This window comes from Leptonychotes weddellii, chromosome 16 (genome assembly GCF_054177405.1).
Source record: "Leptonychotes weddellii isolate Sample4059 chromosome 16, ASM5417740v2, whole genome shotgun sequence".
In the NCBI taxonomy this organism is placed as follows: Eukaryota; Metazoa; Chordata; class Mammalia; order Carnivora; family Phocidae; genus Leptonychotes; species Leptonychotes weddellii.
In genome coordinates, this window is record NC_138384.1 from 39,605,350 (window position 1) to 39,613,737 (window position 8,388).

General features: G+C 50.6%; 1 protein-coding gene across 1 annotated transcript in view; it reads left to right on the top strand.

The window, feature by feature from the left end:
• Nucleotides 1-316: 316 nt before the first annotated feature.
• The window catches only part of SIPA1L3 (signal induced proliferation associated 1 like 3), a 211,652-nt gene continuing 203,580 nt past the window's right edge, over nt 317-8,388 (top strand). Inside the window, exon 1 of the mRNA XM_081807589.1 lies at nt 317-885. The gene's annotated coding sequence lies outside the window, so the exon portion shown is untranslated. The remainder of the gene's footprint in view (nt 886-8,388) is intronic.

An 8,388-nucleotide genomic window follows, 5' to 3' on the forward strand; every position in this document is an offset into this window, starting at 1 on the left:
GGCGTGTGTGGCGATACCCGGAAGCTCCTATGTGAAAGAGCAGACTTAGAAGGAGCGCCTGAGTAGCGACCTTGGGGATCCTGCAGGAAGACTCGGCGGACGGAGCGGTTAGCCCCGCAACCCCGCGCCCAGCGGAGAGACCGAGGCGAAGGGAGTGAGCGCGCGTGCGCACTAGCGCGCGCCCGGTAGGAAGAAGCCCAGCGCGCGCTTCCGCGCGCGCGCGCGTTCGAAAGGGAAAAAAAAAAGTCTCACCCGCGGGGGCCCGCGGCATTTAGGCCGGTGTTGGCCGGCGAGCGCGCGTGCGCGAGCGCGCAAAGACGCCCTCCTCGGCCGCTCCCCTCCACTGGGGGGTCTAGCGCACAGCTCAGCTGTCCCCGCCTCTCCCGAGGCTCGCGCCCTCGGGGTAAGTACCTAGCGCCTGGAGGAGGCGGGGGGTGAGTCCGCCGGAGAAAGGTTGGAGGCGGATAGGGCTGGGAGAAAGGGACAAACCGCCCTCGCGGAGCGAAGAGCTCAGCCACCAGGCAGGAGTCTGCAGAAGACACGCCTCCATCCCTCACGCCCCTCGGGGCTGCGGAAGTGCCTTGGAGACTGGAGCGGCACGGAGGCGCCAGGTGGACTACCATTCCCAGAAGACGGCGCGGGGCTGCGCCTACTGCTCCCGGCAATACCTGCGCGCCAGGCCTTTTTTTTTTTTTTTTTTCTCCTCCCAGTTTGCTGCCGCCTAGGGCGAGACTACAGTTCCCAAGAGGCTTCGCGCGAAGCGGCTTGGAAGTGGGCAGCCTGGAAGTCACTCGGGCCACCCGAGCTGGCGGCGTCTCCAGCGAACGGCGCGGGGCCGGACGCCGCGGTCGTGGGGCCCGCGGGGCGGGCAGCCGGGACGCCCAGGTATGTGGCCTCGGGTGCAGGGGCGGCCTCACGCAAGGGTGGCGGGGAATCGGTGTCCACTCGGACCCCGAGGGTCAGCGCGGGCTGGAGACCCGGCGGACGGCCGGGTGTGGGCACCGGTTGTGGGGGGCGGCGGCGCCGGGACTCGCGCCCTCCGGACCTGGCCGGACCTGTGCCCGCATGGCTCAACTTTGGAGACGTGCTACCCAGCACTGTATGGAAAAGCATGGAGTGGGAGTCGGGTAGCGGTGGGTTCGCGTCCTGCCTCTGCCACTCGGAATCTGCAATCTAGGGAAACCGCACCGAACCTCAGTTTCCCCTTCGGTAAAACGGGAAGAAGAGTGTCTTTTGCTGGGGATTCTGTTGAGACGTTGAGATATGGCGAATAAAGCATTTGGCACATGGAAGACACTTACTATATGTTTGCGCTATTGTTGGCTCCCAAGAAATAGGGTGAAGGTGTTATCTATAGCATAGGGTTAGTTGAGGGTGTGCATGTAAAGAGCCTTAGCACTCGGTGCAGGGTGGCTGCTGTTAACTGAAATTATTTTAAGAGCTTTGGTTTGGGAGGCGGAGACCCAGATTCAAATTTAAGCTCTGCCATTTATCAGCCCTGCGACCTTGGGCAACTGACTTCACCTCTCTGTGGCGCTCGGTTTCCCTATCTGTAAAATGGGGATTTTAATAGCCACCTTGTGGAGTTGTTTTGAGGATACAGCGAGAATATTGTGTGTAAAGTGCTTAGAGCAGCAGTTGGCACACAGTCAGCATTCAATAAATGGTGCCATTTATTCAGCGTTTTTCCTGCGTCCCGGAGACCCTCTGAGGGTGGGGCTCTGGCTGTAGTCTAGGTCTGGCCCACCGGGGAAACGTCTGATCTAGATGATTTCCTCTCCTGCAGCCTCAGGTTCCTCATTTGTAAAATGGGATGACAACATCAGTCTCAGCAGGTTGTAAGGATTTGCTGAGATTGTATTCCTAGTCTAGAGCCATGTCTTACTAAGTAGCAGCGCTTATGTATTATAATTGTTCTTCTTCAATGTTCTCCATCTGGCCCAGAGACTGTCTAACTGTGGGCTGTGACATGACAGCCCTGAGCTCCCCCACACATTCACTCCCAGCCTCAGTGTCCCATCTGTGAAATGGTAGTCACAGGATTTTGTGCCAGGCTTGTTTTGATGATTCCAGGAGATAATTCATGTTTAGTGTTTAGCACAGGGCAGGGTGCATAGTAAGCACTTAATAAACATATCTTGTTTCTCTTAAGAGGCCTTTGCTGCTTCTGTTTATATACAGAGCAGAGCAGGGATGAGGTTAGTGCCCCCCCCCCCCCCAGTTTTTATTCATCAAAGATTAAATTCTGGAACATGCACCATATAGGAGCCTGAGAAGAGATGGCACTGGCCTACTGTCAGCAGCCCCCTGCTCACCTCTCCCACACTCCTCCCCCTCCAAGCCAGTACATTCACCCCAGTGCTTTATGTATCACCCTACGGCTGCAAGCACTTGACCCTGTCTCAAAGCCATATTAGCCCCTTGAGCTCCGACTCCAGATGCAGAGCCTATGCTTCCTTGATGTCCCCTGGTGACTGTCCCTTGGGCACCATGAACATAACATGTTCAACCTAAACTTCTCCTCCCAGACCCAGGAGTCACCGTCTTGGCAAATGGGCCAACAGTGACCCAGTTGCCCAAGCCAGAAACTTGGGAGTTGCGCTTCTCCTCCAGCCTTACCAGGTCCAGCTGATTGGCAAGAAGGATGGAGCTACCATTTCAAAGAAACACCATTTCATTGGCCCCTCACGGTCTCCCATCTCGTGGGCACCGGAAGTCCACCTTGGCCACTGGAGATGGCCTTTTCTTACAAGGTTGAGTTGTTTCTTTCAGATCACCAAGGATTAATGCATGTAAAACATTATTAAGGGTCAGAGAAGACAATATGGACTTGGCCTGACTGCAGTGGCCACAGGTGTGGCATAAAGGTCTGATTTCCAGGGGGGGCCCATTTTTACAGGTGTGGGCAAGTTCGTATCTTTCTCAAAAGTTATACTGGGTCAGTGAGTTAGAATATCCTGTATGGGAAGGCAGCCATCCTGGGCATTTGGGGAGGCAGCGCACATGGCGGGGAAGAGGCTGGGAAGGGAATTTATTATATCCCTGTGTAGGTTTAAGTCTGTTGGCAGAAACCTGTCATTGTGATTGCATTTGATGATGGGAACCCGTGATCTCAGTCACATTTGTGATGGCCACCAAATTTACCTAAGTGTTTTTTTGCTCTGAGGAAATAAAGCGGTGGCTTTTAAAGAAATCTTGGTCTTAATTGTTAGTGACAACAGCACATGGTTTTTTAGCAGTCTGTGTGGAATGGTCTAAGAGTTAAATGTGAGCCTGCTTTTCAGACATGGCAGTTGTCAGGTGGTAAATCAAAAATGGAATTTAGAATGTGCAGTAATTGGCGCCTTTTTTTTTTCCCTGTAAAACATATTTCACTGGTAGATTCCAAATTTAGGTTTAAAAAATGACACAGGTTATGGTTAACAACTTAACCTCGTCATGTGTTTAACTCGCAAGATCTAAATTAAATGTATTTATGTTTTAATAAGACAATTAAACAGTGATCTCCTTTAAAGTGTTTCCTTTTAGCTTTTGGATCGAGAGGCTACTGGACCAGTTCGTGCATCTGTGCTTTCTTTAAGACTGATACTGCTCCTGTTGCTTAGGACTGCTCTGGTCATGGACTTGCTTTGCGTGTGTGAGAATGGGTTGAATTTGGCTTTAAAAAGGTTATGCAGAGGGGCGCCTGGGTGGCTCAGTTGGTTAAGCGACTGCCTTCGGCTCGGGTCATGATCCTGGAGTCCCCGGATCGAGTCCCGCATCGGGCTACCTGCTCGGCAGGGAGCCTGCTTCTCCCTCTGACCCTCCCCCCTCTCATGTGCTCTCTGTCTCTCTCATTCTCTCTGTCTCAGATAAATAAATAAAAAATCTTTTAAAAAAAAAAAAAAGAGGTTATGCAGATGGGGCGCCTGGGTGGCTCAGTTGTTTAAGCGACTGCCTTTGGCTCAGGTCATGATCCTGGAGTCCCCGGATCGAGTCCCGCATCGGGCTCCCTGCTCGGCGGGGAGTCTGCCTCTCTCTCTGACTCTCCCCCTCTCATGCTCTCTCTCTATCACTATCTCTCTCAATAAATAAATAAAAATCTTTAAAAAAAAAAAAAAGGTTATGCAGAGATACACATGCTTGTTGTAACACGTCAAAGAAGACAGAGATGAATAAAGAAAGTAGTAGGTGCCGCCCTCCACTCTAAAATCCCCTCCCCCGAAGGTAACCATTTACTCAGGCAGGGAGTATTTATTAAGTATCCGTGGTTAGGATTGGAGATAATGGTACTGAACACAGTGGATATGCTTTCTGCCCTTGGCAAGTTCAGTAGATGCCCTCCCTTGCCTTTTTCTGTGCTTGTAAGGATGTATATATGCATCTATTGATTGTTTTCTTTCTTCTCCCTCACCGCTCCGCCATAAAGGAGGGGTAGGGATCAAACCACACATATTTGTAACTTGATTTTTTTCAATTAATAATAGGGCATATCCCTTCAAGTCATTGCATACAGATCTGACTCATTCTTTTTTTAAGATTTTATTTTTAAGTACTCTTTATACCCATCATGGGGCTCAAACTTACAACCCTGAGATCAAGAGTTGCATACTCCACCAATTGAGCCAGTCAGGCACCCCTGACTCATTCTTTTTAACAGCTAGACCCACATTCTTTAGTATGAGGAGACCATGCTTTATACCACCATTCCCCTGTCGCTGGACATTTAGGTTGTTTCTGGGATTTCTTTTACCTTTGCAAAGACACATCCAGTAAGCGTTCTGGTACATAGGCAGTAGAGCATAGTGACTTGAAAGCATTTGGACAGTGAACAAGACAGATAAGATCCTCACTGTCCTAGGGTTTACATTTTAGCTGAGGAGGCGTGCAATAAACAAGGTAATTTTCAATGGTTTAAGTATCATAGAGGAAATAACAGGGTGAGGGGATAGAGAGTGGCTGATAGGGCGCGCTGGTGGGGCGGGGGGAAGGGGTGGTTACTTTAACTTGGATGGTACGGGCAGGCCTGCATGAGCAAGAGGCACCAGCTGTGCCAAGAGCTGGGGGAAGAACATTCCAGGCAGCAGGAACAGCAAATACAAAGGCCCAGAGGTGGGAGTGAGTTGGCTACAAAAACAGGATCATTGTGGCTGGAGAAAGGCGAAATCCCATTTTTCAAGTTCATGCTACTTTAATTTTTGTAAAATAATGCTAATGATGGTAATAACACCTAACGTTTCTTAATGCTTGCTCTGTACTAGTTGCTCCTCCAAGCATTTCACACTTACCCTCACAAGACTCCCGTGAAGTAGATAAGTGTATGGAACTCACTTTACAGATGAGGAGCCGATTCCAGACTCCAGACTCTGCCCACATGCCAAACTGCTGCTCTTCCCAGACCCTCCTTACGGGGCTGAGGCAAGTTTACGAAGTGGATGCAGCATTTCCTTTCCAACTTGTCTGACATGCAGAGCGCTGCGGACTATGTTTAGTACATCATTCATGTGGCAGCACGAGTGGTCTGGGGAAGTTGTGGCATCATTTCCACTGGCAGACACGATGCGGTCAATTTCTGTTGGGATGTTTGTTTGGTTGTTTCAGAATTGAAGGCCCTTTAGCAGAGCTTGTCCTCCAATAAAACAAGGGTGAGCGGGCTTGAGGCGTGAAGGAGAGTGAACAGGGTGAACGTCCCGTTTGGGTGAGCTTTGAAGAGGGACTTGGGCGGGTAGGGGAAAGCGTGTTTCTAAGCACCAGGCCAGCATTTTTGACTGTCAAAGTATCAAAATACATTCCAGCAACTGCAGAGCTACCTGGCCCTATGGGGCCCCCAGCACCCTGCTCCCGCCACCACGACTGTGTCCATTTTGATTTGATATAGCCTGGGCCTTATGGGTTGTTTGAGTTAAGGGCAGGCCTGGCTGGATGTGAAGACAGTAGTGGGTGCTTTTAAGACCAGGAGAAGTGTGGAGAGCATCTTTCATCCCGCCATCTAGGAAACATTTTTTTCCTAACTAGCCTGCGTGCCAGACACTGACAGTCTGAAGTCGAATGAGAAGACACGGGCTCTCAAGGGTCTGCAGCAGTATTGTCCATTAGAAATAAAATGTGAGCCACCAATGTGGACCATATACAGAACTTAAAATTTTATAATGGCCACATTTACAAGAGTAAAATGAAATGGAAGAAATTGATTTTAATAATGCATTTTATCTAAAATATTAACATTTCACATGAAATCAGTGTAAGAATTATTGAGACAGGGACGCCTGGGTGGCTCATTCGGTTAAGCGACTGCCTTCAGCTCAGGTCATGATCCCAGGGTCCCGGGATCGAGTCCCACATCAGGCTCCTTGCTCAGCAGGGAGGCTGCTTCTCTCTCCCTCTCTCCCTCTGCTTGTGCTCTCTCTGTCAAATAAATAAAAAATCTTTAAAAAAAAAAAAAAAGAATTACTGAGACGTTTTACATTTTTTTTCACGTTGTCTTCAAAATACAATGTGTGTTTTACGCCTTCAGCCCATCTCCATTTGCGCCAGCCACATTTCAAGGGCTCAGTAGCCACACGTGTTGGACAGTGTGGACATAGGGTATGAGACTCATACGGAAATCAAGGGTGGTAGCTCACGGTGATAGATCAGAGATGCTGTGCCTGTTGTATCTTGGTGAATAAAGGCGGGTGAGGGCTGAAAAGCATATTCACCATCGGCAGGTGTAGCTAACCTCCCAGCTGCCATCCGTCATAGGTGCCTTATGGACCTGGCACTGTGCTTCATACTGGCCATGCGGGCTGTGCAGGCCGTGCGTGCCGGCAGGAACCATGATTATCCCTGTTGAACACCTGAGGAAGCTGCGGTCTGGCAACGAGAGGTCACTTGCTCAAGGTTGCTAGTGATGGAGGCAGAGTTTGAACCGCGGTCCAGAGACCGTACTCAAATCTCTGTCGTCTCTGCTGTCTTCGTGTTTGAGGGGGATGGGCTCCGAGTTTTGAGCAATAAAAACCACAGGAAGGACTCATCACACAAACTGGATTCCCAGAGCTTGTCAGGATCGATCCTTGAGGCCATGGTGGTGCTGGGGTGCTGCTGTGGCCGTGAGTGACTGACACTTGCACTCCTTACTTTGAGCTCTAGGTTCGGTGGAAACAGGTCTTATCTCCCAGGAAAAAGAGGGGACTCTGGGGACTAAGGAGGAGGGTGGGCAGGGACAGTGAGGGAGGCAAGGAAAGGGCCCAGCCTATTGAAAGCCCATTCTAAACTGCTTCTTTGCACATGAAGCCTCTTTTCTCTTTCCGCCACTGACTCTATTCCTCGAGGCTGTGGCCCTCTGTGAGAGCTGTGTGGCACCTTCCAGCGAGCCCAGCGACAGCAGCACTTACCCAGCAGGCGAATCTCGCCTTTGCTGTGATCCAAAGAGGTACTGCTGGATGGGGGGGGAAGGGACGCCACGGTGGTTTCCTCTTTCATTCATGAGAGTCATTGTTCTAGACTTCTAATTACTCTCCTGGTTCAGGGTGCCCCCTCTCAGGGACAGGATGAATCTGGGCCTCCTACCCAAACAAGGCAGGTACTGGAGATTTCTCAGTTTGCTCGTGTCTCCAGGTAGTGGCTTGGTGCCAGTCCCTGCCCCAGGTGGTGACTCATGAGGGTTTTAACCTGTTCACCACTCTCTTGTCCTGCTCCGAGACAGCACCACTCTCTTGTCCTGCTCCTATGTAACAGATGCTCAGTAAAGTGTCTGTCGGCTGAAGCAATGATACTAGCCAGCATTCACCAAGCTCTCGTTAGGTACAAACACACTGCTCTGAGTACTTTTCATGTAATTTCTCATTTAATCCTTGCCACTACTCCATGGGGTAGGTACTGTTATTATTCCCCTTTCCCATATAAGGAAACAGGTCCTGAGAAATGCAGGTCCTAAAGCTGCCGAGTGTCCAAGCCAGGATTCAAACCCAAGCCGCTGGCTCCACAGTCCAGGCTCTTAAACACTCACTCTGCGGGCTCTTGTGGAAGGACAGATGGACGAATGGGCAGCAGGACCATACTGACTAGTTTCAGCCTCTCCACTCCGCGTGTGGTCGCTGTCCTCCTGTTCTGGGATAGCCCTGAGTCAGGTCTCAGCCCATTTGGGCCCAGAGGCTTGAACACCACTCTGGGCATGAGGTTTTTCTATGATTCTGGAACCTTCACTTCCCCTTTCTTTAAATTAACAAGAACTGGGGCGCCTGGGTGGCTCAGTTGGTTAAGCGACTGCCTTCGGCTCAGGTCATGATCCTGGAGTCCCGGGATCGAGTCCCGCATCGGGCTCCCTGCTGTCAGCAGGGAGTCTGCTTCTCCCTCTGACCCTCCCCCCTCTCATGTACTCGCTCTCTCTCATTCTCTCTCTCTCAAATAAATAAATAAAATCTTTAAAAA